Genomic DNA, 21,336 nt, shown 5'->3' with positions numbered 1-21,336 from the left:
CCTGATTCCGAGATGTGGGCCCGAGGGGCATTTTGGTCATTTTACCTAATTTCGCGTATTAGCTTAGAATTTAATTGTAGAATAAGTTATTTGAGTGTTATTTACATTATGCAATTGAATTGAATAGATTTGGGCCATTTGGAGTCAAGTACTCGTGGCAAGAACGTGGTCTCGGGTTGATTATTGAGACGGTTCGAGGTAAGTGGCTTGTCTAACCTTGTGTGGGGGACCTTCCCCTTAGGATTTGGTATATTTGATGTTTGAAATGCCTTGTACGTGAGGTGACGAGTGCGTACTTGAGCTAATTGTTGAAAATCTGATTTTCTTTAAATAATTTCAATTGTGTTCCTTTTCCTGTTTCATTTTACTTGCAATTTAAACTTGCTATTAACTTAGAAAAAGCATGTCTAATTGACTTAACTGTTTATTTGCTTAAACTGCCTTAATTGAATTATGTGAAGCATGTTAGATTAGAAGTACCTGTTTACTTGATACGAAATTGAGCTTAATTGAGTATTTTTGTGTTGCTGCTGTGTGTTTTACTTTGGGACTACGGACGGCATCCCGGGAGATCCCCTGTATGTATTTATGATTTGAACTGAGGTGCGGGATACCGAGAGATCCTTGGCACGTATATTGAGGATACCAAGAGGTCCCTAGCATATATTGAGGATACCGAGGGATCCTCGGGATACCAAGAGATCCCTAATATATATTGAGGATACCGAGAGATTCTCGGGATACCAAGAGATCCCTGACATATATTGAAGGTACTAAGAGATCCTCGGGATACTGAGAGATCCCCGGTTATTTCCTTGTGATTGTTTTTGCCTCTGTTTTAGTTATTGAATTCCTTATTTTCCTGTATTAAATTCTTAGTGTTAGTTTTCGAGTGTACTGCTTATCTTATACTATTGTAGACATGTGATTTTTGACCTTACCCAAGATTTTTATATTTTAGCATGTAAATATTTAATGTAGGCCTAATATAGCTATTTCAACTATTTTTGACTTCTTTACTTTATTTTCGTCATAAAAATGAAAGATTACAAAAAATATTTTAGCTTACGTATCTTTCATAAATTTAAATAAAAATATACAAAAATAGTACCTTATTTTTTATCTTTACATAATCTTGAAAATACAAAAAATATGTTGCATTCGCATCTAGGATTTAATTTTTGCATTTTTAAATCAGTAAGTAATTTATCTGCTTTACAAAATTGAAAAAATCACAAAAAAATGTATTTTGCATTTTTATTGTTTAATTTCGAATTTTTGTAATTTTATTTTAATTTAATATTTAATTAGGTGTGGTAATTATTATTCAGAGATAATTAAGTTAATTTGGTAGAATAATTTGGTTTAGGGGTTGTTCAATAAGGGTAATGTTTACCTAACTTTAGGAAGTTTCTACAATGGTAGGGTCTAGGAAATGCACTACTAAATTAAATAAAAATACTAAGCTAGTGTAGATAATTGAAAAATGGGAATGGGTAATGGAAATGGCACTAACTTAATGCCCATTTAAGGGCTGAAAATCATGGTCAGAGGGGGAGAACATTCAAAGAGGGTAGAAGGCTAGGAAATTCTGAGAAGAAGAAAAAAAGGGCGGAGAGAGCGGTATACACTCGATATACATTCTGGATACACTGAATATACAGGGGCAGAGAGCTAAGAAAACTTGGAAGGAATTCTAAGAGAGATATAGGAAAAGAGATACAGAAAAAAATCAAAAACGATTGCAGAATTTCAGAAAAATACACTGTTTCATTGAGTCATTTGGTATTTTCTGAAGTTTTCTTCTAGTATGGAAGCAATTCTTGGTTAGTTGATAATAAAAAGGGTTTAAGTCGAGTCGGGTTTGAGGTCTGCTGATTCACTAAGATTGAAATTAGGGTCTGACTATCGTATCACATCCCTTGGTTTCAAAATTAGTCTGCTGGTTCATTTTCTGGTATTGAATACTACTGCTGCTGTTGGTTACTGTTGATACCTCATTTTTCTGCTTCCTTCTTTCATTTTCAGGTGCACACTTGAACTCAAATTGATGTATCTTTTAGATGAACATGAAATGAAAGTACTCAGACATTTGTTTACTGGATGATGCATGTTTGGACGACTATACATCTGTAGTTAAGTAGATATTAATGATATGTAACTGTGTAGTGTAGTCTAATTGGATTTATATTCACATGAAACTCGGACTGCGTAATTTGTACCTAATTGGACTGTTTGGGACTGTTAATTTGTGGTTATCCAGTTGTAGCCTTAGTATAGCTTAGAACTTGCTTTAGTTTAACGGTTTTGTTTTAAAAAATAAAAAAAATCAGAAATAGTTTGGGTGTTGCAATTGATTTTGAGATCAGCGTATGATATCCACATTAATTTTAATTTCAAGCTGAAGAGACGTCTCAAACAACTTTGTATTGCAGTAGCTAAGATCAGTAGATTAGTTACTCATATCAACATCTGCGTTTCATTAAGTAGTTTAGTTTAGTTGTATGATGATTAGATGTGAATAAAGTGTGAAGTTAGGCTATTAACCTGTTCGTGTTAGTGTAAGTAAAATCTCGTAATTAAGTTGCTTAGCCTGCTCATCTGAGGTTTATATTCATGACTATTTTTGTTAAAATTCAATTCACGTTTCCCAGTTTGTTTTGCCTTTAGTAATATCCAGAAGTTCACTAGTAGGTAAATAGATAAGAAAAATCTGAATTTTAGAATATAAATCCAATCTAGTCGGTTTAGACGTCTAGCTGTTTTGAATTTTATTGAGATGAGCATATGAGTATGTCAAGTGTTGATTTGAATAAATGTGAAATAGCTCCATTATTTGCAAGTTAATAAGCCTGAATGTCAAGGGTGGGCCTGAATGAAGTCTGTCCGAAGCCCCACTTGAGTTTTGACTGTGTCTTATTCTTACTGGGCTGAGCTTGAAGCCCAAGGGAATTACTGAAATTTTGAATAAAAGTCAAGGACGTAAGTATATTAGTTATTGAACAATACTAATTAATTAGGGCTTTTTCTGTTATTATTAGAGACAAACTAAGTAGAAAATTGTAGTTTGCTTTAGGTTGGCCTTTAAATAATAAATGAGGCGAGCCCTGCTAAACAAAAATGCATAAATTGCGGGGTCCTCTTAAATGTCTATAATAAAATACTTAGAATTCGAGATGGGTCATTTAGCGAATTTCACAGCCCTCCCCAAAGATAATAACGCATTAGTCACTTTAGGTGCGCTTTTAATAATTTACCTTCTTAAACTCGGGTGTGCATTTCATGTGACCCAAATCAAATCCCAAAAACGTTGAATATAATGTGTTCAGGATTGCGGGTGCATTTCATGTGACGCAATCCAAAGACACATTTTAAACGCCGTTCAATTTTCTCTAAAAATAATTGAATAAAAGCGGTTGAAAGCTAAAATTGGCACATAGGTTCAACATATATTAAAATCAGATAAATAAGCTGAATATGACAGTTGAGCGACCGTGCTAGAACCACGGAATCCGGGAATGCCTAACACCTTCTCCCGGGTTAACAGAATTCCTTACTTGGATTTTTCGTTCGCGGACTGTTAAACAGAGTCATATTTACCTCGATTCGGGATTCAATCGGTGACTTGGGACACCCTAAATCTCTCAAGTGGTGACTCTGAATTTCTTAAAATAAATCTCATTTCGATTGTCCTTTAATTAGAAAAACTCCCTTTACATATACCATTTTCCGGGGTGTAGGTGAAAAAGGAGGTGTGACAGCTCTGGCAACTCTGCTGAGGACAGAACCCAGAATCTCTGGTTTAGGGTTCAAGAATTCGAGCTTAGAATAATTGTTATAGTTGGCTTTATCCATTATCTGATTTTGTTATATGATTTGGGCCTAGTGTGCTAATTGATTGCTTTTACCGCTTTGATATTCCGTGAACTGTATATAAATTGTTGCGAAATCCCTCTTCTCTCTGAGTCTTCTAAATTATGAAGAAGTGTGCACTTCGTGTGACTTCTTTTCTGTTAGAGTCATATCCCAAATTTAGAACAAGGTTCGGACAAGTTGCAAAGCCGGCGAAGCTTCTGTATTCCCGGTACGCTGCCCCCCTCGGCTCGAGCTGGAGCTGTCTGCTCGGGTAAGCCAGGTCTAGAACAAACACCCAGGTTCTGAACCTAGAATAACTCAACTTCATGTCGGATCCCTAGTAGGAACGCTTATTTGCATCATGTGCATTTGACTTAGGGGACTCAACACATGGGTTGGGTCCGTCTAGGACAAGCAACTTGAAATGAAAAAGACCATCCTGATGTATCCTACTTGTTTTCTGTGCATTTATTTGTTCGGACTTGCATGCTGACCGGCTTCTGAATCTCGGGAATATCAGAAATTTGAGAAAAAGAAAAAGGAGAGAGAGGAAATAACAGTGTAGAGAGTTAGAATAAAACCAATGCCCAAATACTGTCGAAACTCTGCCGAAATTTTGAGAAAATAAAAAGAAAATATTTTATGTTTTTAAAATTGTTTGTTTTACTCAAAAAGCAAAAATGCATGAAAAAGAGTCTTTTATTTTAGTTTGTCTTGTTTTAAAAAACGGAGAAGAAAAATAGTTTGTTTGTTTGGTATAAAGGGAACAAAGGAAAAAGAATCTTGTTTTCAAAAATAGCTAGTTTCTCTGCCCGAACTACGCGAACCTGATTCTCGTCTCTCGGAGCGGGATACGTAGGCAACCCACATAGGTCCGGTCTTACTAGTTAATATTATGTTCTTGGTTTTGCGGGGTCTTCGCCAAATTTTGCACTTCTAGCCACCTTTTGGCCAAATAAGCCATTTTGCAAAAATAGCCTCAATCATGTCTTGCATGTGTCCAGTAGGGAGTGTTATTATCTCACATAGTGTTGGTTTAAAGTTTTCTCATACAGGTGTGAATTTATTTACCGGAGTTTGAGCATGACAGATACCCCGTGACCATCTAGTCAGGATCGCTCAATCAGGAGTTGCTTAAGGAGATTTGTTTTATTTTTATGTTTTGAGTCCGTTCTTCATTTTATGTTTGTCTTTTACTTTCTAGTTTTGTATAATAATGTCAAGTCTTTTGTTATTTTATTTTCTTCTTTATATTTGAAAAACATGTGTTGTAACTCAAAAATCCAAAAAAAAGAGATATTGCATTTTATATTTTCGTTATAAGTTTTCTTTAGATTACTAATTCTAGAAATGGAAAAAAGAAAAAATTTTGAGGTTGTTTTTCCTTTAGGCAATTAATATCTAGTACTTAAAATGAATTGTTTTTATGTTTTTCTTTAAGTATATTAGGACCAAAATTCCAAAAAAGAAGAGAATTTTCTTTTAGTACTTCTTTAAAAGCTTTATTTAAGGTGTTAATTCAAAATCTAAAAAGATTTTCTTTTGAGAAGTTTCTTTGGGAAATTAGTGAAAAATGAAAAAAAAATCTTTTTATTTTCTTTAGGATATTGTACATAGAAGAGAAAAAAAGACAACATACTTTACCTTTGATTTATTTTCGGAGTTTCTCTTTTAGGCAATCAAAATTGAAATCAAAAAATTTTTTTTTGCTTGTTTCGAAACCTTGCATCAGATATCAAATGAAAATTCAAAATATTTTTCTGTGGTTTATTCTTTAGACTTTCTTCCTAAAAAAAAGAATCAAAAAAAAAATATTTTTCTCTTCTACGATTTTCCCTTAATAATTCCCATAGAGTATTTGTTTTCAAAAGAGAGAGAAAATATGTGTTCGTTAAGCTTGAGTTTGGAATAGGTTATAGAACATTTAGTTTAGAAAATTTAAATTCTTTTAGTTCTTTTTCTCATCAGAGTAGTCATTAAGGTAAAAAAAAATGTCAGTTTGTTTACTTTATTCCCGATCTTCCAAAACTACGCAAAAATCTGATTCATGTCGGGTCATGATACGTAGGCAACCTACATTATGTTCGATCGAATCATTTTTTTATTATTACAAGAAAAAGAGAAAAACAAGAAGAAGAAAAAAAGAAGGAAAAAAGAGAGGTGAAATTGTGGGATGTGAGATATGAGAGAAAGAAAAGAGTGATAACAAAAAAGAGGGGAAGGAAAACGAGCGAACTAAGAAGTGCTAGAAAAACAAAGAAAAAAGAGGTTGAAATGAACAAAATGGGATGATGCCAACTGACCTTTGTACCCTCGAAGTCATTTTAGAACCGATAACTATGGCTAGGTGCATTGCACATAAAGTGGGATTATCTTATGTTAAATGCCCTAATGGTAACGTGATGACTTCATTTTGTTATATTCATAGCAGAAGGGTGGTTGGTTTGTGATTTTTAAAGTGGTAACTCTTCTCTACAACACAAAGTCAAAAGGCAATGACAGACAACAACAGAACTGAGTTGGTTGATACCGGGGCCCAAAAGTAGTTGGTTGAACAGGATAATGGGTTGGTTGAAGAGGTAAAGATGTTGAGACAACACATAGCGGACATGTACCAGGCCTGGATGACTGGGAAGGTACCACCCCCGCCACCACCTAGTCTCCTAGATGTCGTCCTTACCCAAGCTCCGAGCACAATGCCAGATGATCCTCCATACTCTCCAGATCTACCCGCTTATCACAGATTTCCCAACTGTTCTAGTAGCTTCATCACTCATCCTCCAATTACCTCTCCCCAAAATTGCCCTCATGTCACATCCACTATCCCCGACAATGAATACTCATTCAAAGCTCTTGATGCCCAATATTGCCCCTCAGAGGTTGCCCACAAGGTTCCCAACTCATACAAGCAGGGTCCGTGGGATGGGCCTCATGTTGTAAATGAAGAGTTCACAGGAAGAAAAGGATGAGATGGGATACCCAAAAGGTTAAAAGGCATAGAACAATCCTTAAAGAACAAACAAGGAAGGGGAGACCAGGGTAGCATGACTTACAAAGAACTGTCTGTGTCCCCTGAAGTTCGCCTGCCCGCAGGGTTTCAAGTGCCAAAGTTTAACTTGTATGATGGGTTTGGAGATCCGGTAGCCTATTTGAGGGATTATTGCAGTGAAATGAGAAGTGTTGGCGAGAAAGATGATTTGTTGATGGCACATTTCAGTGAGAGTCTGACTGGGGCATCTTTGCAATGGCATAATCGTCAAGATGTTGGTAAGTGGCCTACATTGGGTGACATGGCTCAAGATTTTGTTCGGTTCTTTCAATACAGATCAGGTGTTACCCCAGACCGCTCCTCCCTATCTAAAATAGAAAAGAAGCCGGAGGAAAGCTTTAGGGAGTTTGGGCTCAGATGGAGGGAGCAAGCTGCTCGAGTCAGTACCCCGATTGGTGAAAAAGAATGGTTGAGCTTTTCTTACAAGCCCAGGGGCCCACCTACTTCAGTCATTTGATCCGGCCTTGGGAAAGCCTTTCAAAGACGTGTTAAAAATAGGGGAGCTAGTGGAAGAGGGAATCAAGTCAGGCAAAATCATGAGTTGTTCGAAAGATATTCAGAACACCCCAGTAAGCTTGGGTGGAAGAAAGAGAAACAGAAAAGATGATACGATGGGCTTTCCCGATCAACACTTTCAGCCTCAACATCATCCCCGTGGATATCCTTGTGGCCAGATGATCCTCCCCAATGCCACTTCTCTCCACGGAACTCCCAAAATCCTACATCACTTTTCCAGTACCCAGCTCTACAAAATGCCTATCCACCCCCACGAGCCTACCGAAAACCTCCTGGATCAAGTTTTCGGCCCAATCAAGTATTTAAGAATGAGAGGTTGCTGAAAAAAGAAAAGGCTTTCACTCCATTGGGAGTGTCATATGTCAGTTTGTTCCAAAAGTTGAAGCAATTGGACATGTTGAAGCCGACCTAGATTAAAATGTCAAACCCTCTTCCAAAGAAGTTTGATTTTTCTCAAAGGTGTGCCTATTGCTCAGATACCCCGGGGCATGACATAGAGAAGTGTTGGAATCTGAAGAATGCGATTCAGAAGCTTATTGATGCAGGCGACATTGTTGTGCAAAATCCACATGCAGCAGACACTAACCAAAGTTCATCGCCTGTGCATAAAGAGACGCATATAGTGGGTATAGTTTATTCGGAAAAGGAATGCGAGAATTCTTCTGGGAGCCTTGGAGGTCCATGTGCTACTAAGCTTTCGACGCTATCAGGGGTTGATCTTAAGAACGAGCCGGCAAAAGGAACCCAAAAGTAATTTGTTAAGAACAATGTGATGAAGACTTATGGAGGTCCTAGTATTGCTGATGCAGAATTCAGTGGCTAAGATACCATGCTTGGTAATTGGAAAGACGCTCCATTTCTTGGTCAGCCGGAGAGGAGCTTTTGGTGGTTTAGTTTGTTGTAATTTCTGTTGTCTGGGTTATTGCAGGGTTGTAATCCGGACATCGTCTTGTGACTCAAATCCTTCTATCCTTTATTTTGCTTAGTTCGTTTAGTCATAATAGCTCGTTTAGTGTTGTCTAGGTTTGTTCCAGATTTATAACCCCAATTTAGTTTGTTTATTTTGTTGTCTAAACCCTTTCACCATCTATCTAATGCCATTTTCTGTTTTCTAGTCATTTTCGTTTAGTTCTCTTTTCTTTTCATAGTTCTTTTCTTGTTAACTCTAGTGACATGACATGCACGCGTAATTCTCAGCCTGGTTTTAAAAAAGTCAGTTTAGCCACGAAGCAATGAAACAATGTTGAAGATGTAGGGACATTTGAGGGAAATAAGTAAAGGCATTTCGAGATCATTTCAAGCCAAATTGTGTGAAACTGGGACGGACAGAACATAAAGAAACCCTATTGAAATGCATCATGCCGCATCGGATTGAAGCTAGAGGCAAGTTTGCCCAAATTGACGGGGGTCGTTCGTGGTAATGAGAGTGAGAGTGTTGTCCAATGGTGCTTTGTATGTAACAGATGTAGAAGGCGAATGTGTGGATATGGTCATCAAGTCTGGTGCAAAAGATGTTACGAATGTTTTCCTTGGATTGTTTAATTGTGTTGTTTGTACTTGGCATGTTTTGAAGATTGTAATGACGAAGGCATTTTGTTCTGCTATCTAAACACCTTATCCTTCGTCACCCCTTTGAGCCTTGTTTATTTTCTTTCATACCCCTCTTTCGGAATCAGTAGCAAAGGTCAGAAGCACAAGCGTGAAAGATAAGTAAAGGAAAAGGAGAAAAGAAAAGAACGAAAAGGGAGAGAAGAAAAATGAAAATAAAAAAAAGAAAAGAAAAAAGGAAAAAAAACAACAAAAAGATAAAAAGAAAGCAAAAAGAGAAAGAGAAGAAAGAGAAAAGAAAAGAAAACACAACAAACAAAGTAATTTCTATGTTATGAACTACGTTCGACCTGATTCCTTTTAAGGATACGTAGGCAGCATCATGGTTCGATCTCATCAAAATAAAAATCCAAAAGTCCCCAAGCAAAGAAACTGGGGCAGAAGTGGTGGTTGTGGTAGGAAATCTGATTCCGAAAGTTGTAATTTTGAACCCATTCAAATTGTTTTGAGCCTTTGATATCCTTTCTTCCTAACCCCATCCAAAGCCCACATTACGGTCCAAAGAAAGACCTTCCGACCAGTTTTCGAGAGATGCCAAGTCAAGCGAGTAGAGGTGAATCATATCAGGGGCAGCACTCTGGTCCAAGCAGAGAAATAAAATGAGAGTCTTAGAGGTGAAAACCTTCATGGGCAACGTAAGGCGACGGGAGCTGAGATAAATAAAAATGAGAGAGTCTTATTGGTGAAAACCCTCGCGGGCACCGTAAGGCGACAGTAAGTTGAGAGAAAGAACAAAATGAAAGAGGCTTGATGGTGAAAACCCTTTGGGCACTACAAGTAGAATAAGGATTGTAAATCAGATTGGATAATCGGAGCATTGAAGCCCAGTTTCACGGCTTAGAGGGTACAACAATAGTTGAACATCAGACTTGCTTGACAAAATAGGCCACAGGTGCATGTCATGGTCGTTAGAGTTGGTATCCAATCTGATAGGTTTCTCATTTGTAGTTTTCTTGTTAGGAATCATCTATTTCCCTTGTCCTTTACTTTGTTTGTTTTGTCGTGTTTACTTCCTTTTTCTGAGTCTGTTTGGTCCAAACAAGTGAGAAATGACTTCAAAATTTGCTACCAGCTTTCCAAGTGCACAAAATGAGATCTGGCTAGCACATCAAAGCATCATAAGTCAGTAAAGAACAACAAGCGCACTGAACTGGTAATAATCAACTTGCTTTGGGATCCTTGTAAAATACAAAGCTTTGGTACATATCAATCCATAGACAATGAAACAAATAGAAGGTGTTAGGTGAACGGATCAAATATATCTTCTACTTAAGATTGACAAAAGTGGTTAACTAGTGGCAAGCGAGGTCTTCCAAGCAGAAATCAAAGTTATCATGGCAAGCGAGGGAGCAGTAGACCTCAAGGCCAGGGCCAGTGGTTTAAGTCAAGGAAGAACAACATATACACTGAGTTGGTAACAATCAACATGCGTTGGGATCCATGTGAAATACAAAAAAAAACGGTGGTAAACCAGTGACAAGCAAGATCTTCCATGCAGAAATCAAAGCTATCATGGCAAGCAATGGAGCAATAGACCTCAAGACCAAGGCCAATGATTTAAATCGGGAAAGAACAATGTGTACATTGAAGTTGGTAATAATCAATATACCGTGGGGATCATGTGAAACACAAAGGCTTGGTGGATGCCGGTTCATGAGCAATGCAACAAATAGAAGGTATTGGGTCTGAACGGATCAGAGGTATTTTCTGTGATAAGGGTGACAGAGAAAGTGGTCAGTCAATAAACAGGCAAGGTCTTTCAAGTTGAAACCAAAGTTATCATGGGAAGTGAAGGAGCAATCGCCTTCAAAGTCAATGCCACAAAGCAACCACCATATTTATAAACTCACAAGTTTTCTTTGTTTGAAACAGGGACAAATATTGTGTCCAAATCAAAGCTTGGAAGATTGAATTTTTTTCAAATGTCACGCCCAAATTTTGTCAGCACAAAGGCGGTTTGAGAAGGGGAAAGGAAAATTTGTTCGATCTGTAGGAACCTTCCATGAGGAAAAGCATGGTTCAGAGGCAAGGAATTTTGTTCGTTACGCAGAGATCCTCCAAAAAGAAAGCATGGCTTAGGTAAGTTCATTCTCGGCTCTTCAGGACCCTCCTAGATAATGGGATTTAGTTTTAAGTGTTCAGGACCCTCCTGGACAATGGGATTTAGTTCTAAGACCTTCATAGAAAATAAGATTTAGCGTAAGTTTTACCTTTAGGAAATATGATTTAGCTTTGAAGTTGTCAGTCTTAAGGTGAGATTTAATTTGAAATTTTCAGGACCCTCCTAGAAAATGGGACTTAGTTTAAAATTCAAAACAATCATGAGTAGTAACATCTAGCATAAATGTACCCCAAAAGAATATAAGTTGGTTTCAAATTTTTTTTCTCTGTATATAGAATTCAGCTAGGAGTTGCCAGGACCCTCCTGGATAATGGGACGTAGTTTAAAACTGGCTTGGATGACAAGATTTAGCATAAGACATACCTTCAGTAGATATAATTCAGCTTTAAAATTGTCGTTTAATTGAGAGTTGTCAGGACCCTCCTGGATAATGGGGAATAGTTTAAGACCAACCCTTTTAGATAACAAGATTTAGCGGAAGTAACACCTTTAGAAGATACAACTTAGATTTAAAATTGTCGTTTAGTTAAGAGTTGTCAGGACCCTCCTGGATAATGGGGAGTAGTTTAAGACCCTCTTAGATAACAAGATTTAGCGGAAGTCATACCTTTAAAAGATATAGCTTAGATTTAAAATTGTTGTTTAGTTAAGAGTTGTCCGGACCCCCTGGATAATGGGACATAGCTTTCAAATTCTTAGTAATATTTGGTAATATGATTCAGTTTAACACTCACATATGCGCCCATCTACCAAACTGGGGCAGAAAATTTTCTTTGTTTTGTCTATTTTTGTTGAAATCAGGGACCCGCTTGGAGAATAGGGAGAAGCAAGTCAATTTTCAGCAATCAGGCGCCCACCTGGAGAGCAAGGGAACACAATTCAAGTTTCAGCAATCAGGCGCCCACCTGGAGAGCAAGGGAATACAATTCAAGTTTTGGCAATCAGGCGTCCACCTGGAGGACAAGGAGTAACAGTTCAAGTTAGCAGTCAGGAGCCCGCCTGGAGAGCAGGGAATACATTCAAGTTCAGCAGTCAGGAGCCCGCCTGGAGAACAAGGGAGTACAATTCAAGTTTTAGTTTTCAAGTTCTTATTGATATTTGGTAATGTGATTCGTTTTACACTTACATATGTTCCCAGATACCCAAACTGGGGCAGAAAAATTTCCTTTGTTTTCGTCTATTTTGGTTGAATTCAGGAGCCCGCCTGAAGAGCAGGGAATACATTTCAAGTTAGCAGTCATGAGCCCGCCTGGAGAGCAAGGAATACATTTCAAGTCTAGCAATCAGGTACCCGCTTGGAGAACAGGGAGAAGCAGTTCAAGTTTAGCAGTTAGGAGCCCTCCTGGAGAGCAGGGAATACATTTTAGTCTTTACATTTTTCAAGTTTTGAAGTTGGGAGCCCGCCCATATAATAGAGGAATACATTGAAGTTTGAAGTCAGTAAGCGGAGGTTTACAACAAAAATCCCCAGCAGAAATCAGAAGGAAGACCACAAGTCGAGCCAGAAGTAAAGAAACAGCGGAGGAAGCACAAATCAACAAGGCAACATCAGTCACAAGATCAAGTTTGGAAATAAATCTTTGTAAATCATAGATTATAGCTTAGTCTAGCTTCTTCATTTTTGTCATGGTGTAATAAGGAGGTCAGTAGGCAGTATCAGTAGCAGCAACAACAGTAACAGTAAAACAGCAGTTTCATAGTAGTCCCAGCTACCGAAACTTTCTGAACTACATGTGACCTGATTCCTTTATAGCCAAGGATATGTAGGCAGCTCAGATACCAGGGCTCGGTCACATTCTCCTTCCTCTTAGCTTTTTGTCTCCTCAATAAAAGGGTCGAGTCAAAAAATATGTCTAGTCGTTCTTTGTCTAAAAATACTTCGTATTTTCAGTCAAAGAGGGGCAGCTGTAGACATGTGATTTTTGACCTTACCCAAGATTTTTATATTTTAGCATGTAAATATTTAATGTAGGCCTAATATAGCTATTTCAACTATTTTTGACTTCTTTACTTTATTTTCGTCATAAAAATGAAAGATTACAAAAAATATTTTAGCTTACGTATCTTTCATAAATTTAAATAAAAATATACAAAAATAGTACCTTATTTTTTATCTTTACATAATCTTGAAAATATAAAAAATATGTTGCATTCGCATCTAGGATTTAATTTTTGCATTTTTAAATCAGTTAGTAATTTATCTGCTTTACAAAATTGAAAAAATCACAAAAAAAAATGTATTTTGCATTTTTATTGTTTAATTTAAAATTTTTGTAATTTTATTTTAATTTGGTATTTAATTAGGTGTGGTAATTATTATTCAGAGATAATTAAGTTAATTTGGTAGAATAATTTGGTTTAGGGGTTGTTCAATAAGGGTAATGTTTACCTAACTTTAGGAAGTTTCTACCATAGTAGGGTCTAGGAAATGCACTACTAAATTAAATAAAAGCACTAAGCTAGTGTAGATAATTGAAAAATGGGAATGAGTAATGGAAATGACACTAACTTAATGCCCATTTAAGGGCTGAAAATCATGGTCAGAGGGGGAGAACATTCAAAGAGGGTAGAAGGCTAGGAAATTCTGAGAGGAAAAAAAAAGAGAAGGGGGCGGAGAGAGCGATATACACTCGATATACACTCTGGATACACTGAATATACAGGGGCAGAGAGCTAAGAAAACTTGGAAGGAATTCTAAGAGAGATATAGGAAGAGAGATACACAGAAATAGATACAGAAAAAAAATCAAAAGCGATTGCAGAATTTCAGAAAAATACACTGTTTCATTGAGTCATTTGGTATTTTCTGAAGTTTTCTTCTAGTATGGAAGCAATTCCTGGTTAGTTGATAATAAAAAGGGTTTAAGTCGAGTCGGGTTTGAGGTCTGCTGATTCACTAAGATTGAAATTAGGGTCTGACTATCGTATCACATCCCTTGGTTTCAAAATTAGTCTGCTGGTTCATTTTCTGGTATTGAATACTACTGCTGCTGTTGGTTACTGCTGATACCTCATTTTTCTCCTTCCTTCTTTCATTTCCAGGTGCACACTTGAACTCAAATTGATGTAGCTTTGAGATGAACATGAAATGAAAGTACTCAGACATTTGTTTACTGGATGATGCATGTTTGGACGACTATACATCTGTAGTTAAGTAGAATTTAATGATATGTAACTGTGTAGTGTAGTCTAATTGGATTTATATTCACATGAAACTCGGACTGTGTAATTTGTACCTAATTGAACTGTTTGGGACTGTTAATTTGTTGTTATCCAGTTGTAGCCTTAGTATAGCTTAGAACTTGCTTTAGTTTAACGGTTTTGTTTTAAAAAATAAAAAAATCAGAAATAGTTTGGGTGTTGCAATTGATTTTGAGATCAGCGTATGATATCCACATTAATTTTAATTTCAAGCTGAAGAGACGTCTCAAACAACTTTGTATTGCAGTAGCTAAGATCAGTAGATTAGTTACTCATATCAACATATGCGTTTCATTAAGTAGTTTAGTTTAGCTGTATGATGATTAGATGTGAATAAAGTTTGAAGTTAGGCTATTAACCTGTTCGTGTTAGTGTAAGTAAAATCTCATAATTAAGTTTCTTAGCCTGCTTATCTGAGGTTTATATTCATGACTATTTTGTTAAAATTCAATTCACGTTTCCTAGTTTGTTTTGCCTTTAGTAATATCCAGAAGTTCACTAGTAGGTAAATAGATAAGAAAAAACTGAATTTTAGAATATAAATCCAATCTAGTCGGTTTAGACGTCTAGCTGTTTTGAATTTTATTGAGATGAGCATATGAGTATGTCAAGTGTTGATTTGAATAAATGTGAAATAGCTCCATTATTTGCAAGTTAATAAGCCTGAATGTCAAGGGTGGGCCTGAATGAAGTCTGTCCGAAGCCCAACTTGAGTTTTGACTGTGTCTTATTCTTACTGGGCTGAGCTTGAAGCCCAAGGGAATTACTGAAATTTTGAATAAAAGTCAAGGACATAAGTATATTAGTTTTTGAACAATACTAATTAATTAGGGCTTTTCTGTTATTATTTGAGACAAACTAAGTAGAAAATTGTAGTTTGCTTTAGGTTGGCCTTTAAATAATAAACGAGGCGAGCCCTGCTAAACAAAAATGCATAAATTGCGGGGTCCTCTTAAATGTCTATAATAAAATACTTAGAATTCGAGATGGGTCGTTTAGAGAATTTCACAGCCCTCCCCAAAAGATAATAATGCATTAGTCACTTTAGGTGCACTTTTAATAATTTACCTTCTTAAACTCGAGTGTGCATTTCATGTGACCCAAATCAAATCCCAAAAACGTTGAATAAAATGTGTTCAGGATTGTGGGTGCATTTCATGTGACATAATCCAAAGACACGTTTTAAACGACATTCAATTTTCTCTAAAAATAATTGAATAAAAGCGGTTGAAAGCTAAAATTGGCACATAGGTTCAACATGTATTAAAATCAGATAAATAAGCTGAATATGACAGTTGAGCGACCGTGCTAGAACCATGGAATCCGGGAATGCCTAACACCTTCTCTCGGGTTAACAGAATTCCTTACTCGGATTTCTGGTTCGCGGACTGTTAAACAGAGTCATATTTTCCTCGATTTGGGATTCAATCGGTGACTTCATAAATCTCCCAAGTGGCGACTCTGAATTTCTTAAAATAAATCCCGTTTCGATTGTCCTTTAATTAGAAAAACTCCCTTTAGATATACTCTCTTCCGGGGTGTAGGTGAAAAAGGAGGTGTGACAACTGTCATGTCTTATATTTTTATTTTATCTCAGTAGGGCCCTGACCTTCCTCGTCACAACCCGACCGAGGTTAGGCTTGGCACTTACTGAATACCGCTGTGGTGTACTCATAACCTTTCTACGTATGTTTGTCATGTGCAGATTCAGGTACCTTGACTCAGGCTTACCATCCTTGAGGCGAGGCGGACCCTTCGGAGACTTCGAGGTATATCTGCCGCGTCCGCAGACCGAGGAGTCTCTCTCTATTCTCTCTTGTAGTTACAGCCCTTCTGTATTTACTTGTTTTAGACTATTCTGGAGTTAGAGCACTATGTAATATCCTTAGCTTGTGATTCATGGATTTCCAGGTTTTGCGAGAGATATATATTGGATTTGAGAGTTAAATATTGTATGCCGAGCGACACTTTTAAACACTATTTTATTACTCTAATTCTATTTTAATATTGTTTAATTTCCGCAATTTGGTTTATCTTCTGCAATTTAGGCTTACCTAGTCATAGAGACTAGGTGCCATCACGATGGTTCACGGAGGGTGAATGGGGGTCGTGACAAGTTGGTATCAGAGCTCTAGGTTCATTGGTGTCATGGATCACAAGCCGATTTATTAGATTCTTGTTGATCGGTACGGAGACGTCTGTACTTATCTACGAGAGGCTATGTAACCGTTAGGAAAATTCCACTTCATTTGATTTCCTTGTCGTGCAAGATTTTGATATCAAAATTCTAAACTTCTGTCTTCTTTTCTCTCACAGATAGTAAGAACACGCGCTACCCGAGATGATCATGCACTCGCGCCTCCTACTGCAACCATCAGAGGCCGGGACCGGGGTAGAGGCCGAGGACGCCCACGTGGTGCAGCTAGAGGAGCACCTACGTAAGCTGCCGCCGAGGTACCACCAGCAGTTCCAGCCGGAGTCCAGGCACCTGATACGCCTACTACTACCACTACTCCAGCTTTTCAGGAGACTCTAGCATAGTTCATGAGCATGTACACCACTTTGGCTTAGGCAGGGTTGCTTCCCAGCTATGTCTCAAGCCGGGGGAGGAGCACAGACTCCCGCTGCCCGCACTCCTGAGCAGCGAGTGCATGTTGATCAGGTCCCTAAGATTATTCCTGTAAAGCCTGCAGTCCGAGATCAGCCCGAGGATAGGGCATCGACTTCTGCGGATGAGCAGCTGAGGCTTGAGAGGTTCAAGAAGTACAAGCCTCCTGTATTTAGTGGTCTAGCATCGGATGATGCTCTGGGATTTCTAGATGAGTGTTACCGCATTCTCCATACCATGGGTATATCAGGATCGAGTGGGGTTTCTTTCACTACTTTCCAGCTTCGAGGGGCCACCTGTGAGTGGTGGCGCACCTATGAGTTAAACAGACCGGATGAAGTTGCTTCACTGACTTGGACTTAGTTTTCAAATTTGTTCCTGAGAGAGTATGTTCCTCAGAGCCTTAGGGACGCATGGCGCGCAGAGTTTGAGAATTTGCATTAGGGTGCTATGACTGTCTCAGAGTATGCTGTCCGTTACACTAGTTTGGCTAGACATTCCCCAGCCTTGGTTTCTACTGAACGCGAGAGGGTTTGCCAGTTTATTGAGGGCCTTATTCCCAGCATCAGGTCTAGTATTGCTCGTGAGTTGGACATGGATATTTCTTATCAGCAGGTGGTGAGCATTGCTAGGAGAATTGAGGGTATGCATGCTAGGGAGAGAGAGGAGAGGGAGGCCAAGATGTCTTGAGAGTCGGGCCATTTCTCTAATGCCCGTGCCCCAGTAGCAGGTCGTCATGGTAGAAGTTATATGAGTCACCCTGTCCATTCAGCTCTTCCAGCATCCAGCGATATTCCAGCTCCACCTAGACCTTAGGAGCCTTATTATACACCTCCGGTATCTAGCGTGCCTCCTGCACGGGGTGCTTTTAGAGGTCAGTCCAACAGACTTGGCCCGAGCCAGTCACAGCCACCACGTCCTCCCAGAGCTTTTTTTGAGTGTGGTGACACATACCATGTGGTGAGGGATTGCCCTAGACTTGGGAGGAGTGCGCCTTCACAGACTTCTCAGCCACAGCGCGCCCCGCAGAGTTCTCAGGCTATGGTTACAGCTCCAGTTGCTACTCCACCTGCTCAGCCAGCTAGAGGTGGAGGTCGGGGAGGTAGAGGCGCCCTAGAGGGGGAGGCCAGGCTAGATACTATGCCCTTCCTGCCTGTACGAGGTTGTTGCCTCCGATTCTATCATCATAGGTATTATATTGGTCTATCACAGAGATGCATCGGTTCTATTCGATCCAAGCTCCACTTACTCTTATGTATCTTCTTATTTTGCTTCGCATTTGGGTGTATCTCGGGATTCTTTGAGTTTCCCGGTTTATTTTTCTATTCCTATGGGAGATTCTCTTGTTGTGGACCGCATTTATCGCTCATGTTTGGTTGCTCTTAGTGGTTTTGAGACCAGAGCCGATTTATTATTGCTCAGCATGGTAGATTTTGATATTATCTTGGGCATGGACTGGTTGTCTCCCCATTATGCTTTTCTTGATTGTCACGCCAAAATTGTGACGCTGGCTATGCCAGGTGTACCGCGTGTTGAGTGGAGGGGTACTTTAGATCACACTCCCAGTAGAGTTATTTTATTTTTTAAAGCTCAGCATATGATTAAGAAGGGGTATGACACGTATTTTGCCTATGTGAGAGATGTTAGTATTAATACCCCTTCGGTTGATTCAGTTCCAGTAGTACAGGATTTTCTCGATGTGTTTCCAACTGATCTTTTAGGCATGCTGCCTGATAGAGATATTGATTTTGGCATTGATCTGTTGCTGAGCACTCATCCCATTTCTATTCCTCTGTATCGTATGGCTCCTCTTGAATTGAAGGATCAGTTACAGGAATTGTTTGACAAGGGTTTTATTCGGCCTAGTGTATCGCCTTGGGGTGCTCCTGTCTTGTTTATGAAGAAAAAGGTTGGTTCTATGTGTATATGTATTGATTATCGCCAGTTGAACAAAGTTATAGTTAAGAATCGTTATCCTTTGCCTAGTATTGATGATCTGTTTGACCAACTTCAGGGTGCACAAGTGTTTTCTAAGATTGACTTGCGCTCAAGTTACCATCAGTTGAAGATTTGGGAGCCAGATATCCTGAAGACTGCTTTCAGGACTCGGTATGGTCATTACAAGTTCCTTATTATGTCATTTGGGCTGACCAATGCCCCAGCAGCCTTTATGCACTTGATGCATAGTGTGTTCCGGCCGTATCTTGACTCGTTCGTCATCATCTTTATTGATGATATTCTGGTGTATTCCCGGAGTTGGGAAGATCATGAGCAGCACCTGAGGACTGTGCTTCAGACTCTAAGAGAGAAGAAGTTATATGCTAAGTTCTCGAAATGTGAGTTTTGGTTGGATTCAGTGGCATTCTTAGGCCATGTGGTATCGAGTGAGGGTATTCAAGTGGATCTGAAGAAAATAGAGATCGTGTAGAGTTGGACCAGACCATCCTCAGCTACAGAGATCCGTAGTTTTCTTGGCTTGAGGGGTTACTACCATCGTTTTGTGGAGGGGTTTTCATCGACTGCGGCCCCTATGACTAGGTTAACCCAGAAGGGTGCCCCGTTCCTATGGACGGAGGAGTGTGAGGCGAGCTTTCAGAAGCTCAAGACAGCTTTGACTAAAGCCCCAATTTTGATAATGCCTACAGGTTCGGGGTCTTATACGGTCTACTGTGATGCCTTGAGGATTGGCCTCGGAGCGGTGTTGATGTAGGACGGTACGGTTATTGCTTACGCGTCCAAACAATTGAAGGTACATGAGAAGAATTACCCTGTCCACGACCTTGAGTTAGCTGCCATTGTTCACGCCCTGAAGATATGGCGCCATTACTTATAGGGGTTCATTGTGAGATTTATACTGACCATCGGAGCTTGCAGCACCTGTTCAAGCAAAATGATCTAAATTTGTGCCAGAAAAGGTGGTTAGAGTTGCTGAAGGACTATGCTATCACTATTTTGTATCACCCGGGCAAGGTCAATGTGGTGGCCGATGCTTTGAGTCACCGGGAAGAGAGTTTGGGGAGTTTGGCTTATTTACCAGCATCAGAGAGACCTATGGCGATGGATGTTCAGGCCTTAGCTAGCCAGTTTGTGAGATTGGATCTTTCGGAGCCCAGTCAGGTTCTAGCTTGCGTGGTTTCTCGGTCTTCCTTATTTGATCGTATCAGGGAGCGTCAATATGATGACCCTCATTTTCTCCTCAAGGACAAGGTTCAACACTGTGATGCCAGAGATGTAACTATTGGCGATGACGGTGTATTGAGGATGCAGGGTCGGATTTGTGTACCCAATGTTGATGGGCTTTGGGAGTTGATTCTAGAGGAGGCCCATAGCTCGTGGTATTCCATTCATCCGGGTGCCGCGAAGATGTATTAGGATTTGAGGAAGCACTACTGGTGGAGTCAGATAAAGAAGGACATAGTTGGATTTGTAGCTCGGTGCCTCAACTGTCAACAGGTGAAGTATAAGCACCAGAGACCGGGTGGATTGTTTCAGCAGATAGAGATTCCTGAGTGGAAGTGGGAGCGGATCACCATGGACATTGTAGTTGGGCTCCCACGGACTTTGAGAAAATTTGATGCTATTTGGGTGATTGTGGATCGGATGACCAAGTCCGCTCACTTTATTCCTGTGTGTACTACTTATTCCTCGGAGTGGCTGGCGAAGATCTATATCCGAGAGATTGTTTGCCTGCATGGTATTCTAGTTTCCATCATTTCAGATAGAGGTACTCAGTTTACATCACGATTCTGGAGAGTCGTTCAGTATGAGTTGGGTACTCGGGTAGAGTTGAGTACATCATTTCACCCTCAGACGGACGGATAGTCCGAGCGCACTATTTAGATTCTTGAGGATATGCTCCGTGCGTGTGTGATCAAGTTTGGAAGGTCTTGGGATCAGTTCTTTCCATTGGCGGAGTTTGCGTACAACAATAGCTATCAGTCCAACATTCAGATGGCACCGTATGAGGCTTTGTATGGTAGACGGTATAGATCCCTGGTGGGTTGGTTTGAGCCGAGTGAGGCTAGATTATTGGGCATAGACTTGGTTCGGGATGCTTTAGAGAAGTTCAAGGTCATTCAGGATAGACTCCGTATAGCCCAGTCCAGACAGAAGAGTTATGCGGACCGGAAGATTCATTATTTTTCCTATATGGTTGGAGAGGGGGTTCTGCTTCAGGTTTCGCCTATGAAGGGCGTTATGAGATTTGGGAAGAAGGGAAAGTTGAGTCCGAGGTTTATTTGGTCTTTTGAGATATTGAGGCGTGTTGGGGAGGTTGCTTATAAGCTTGCCTTACCTACCAACTTGGCAGGAGTTCATCCGGTATTCCATGTCTCGATGCTCTGTAGGTATCACGATGATCCGTCGCATATGTTGGAT

Source organism: Nicotiana tabacum, chromosome 10, assembly GCF_000715075.1.
Source record: "Nicotiana tabacum cultivar K326 chromosome 10, ASM71507v2, whole genome shotgun sequence".
Taxonomy (NCBI): Eukaryota; Viridiplantae; Streptophyta; class Magnoliopsida; order Solanales; family Solanaceae; genus Nicotiana; species Nicotiana tabacum.
The sequence above is the reverse complement of the archived record's forward strand: the minus strand, read 5'-3'. Positions refer to the sequence as shown.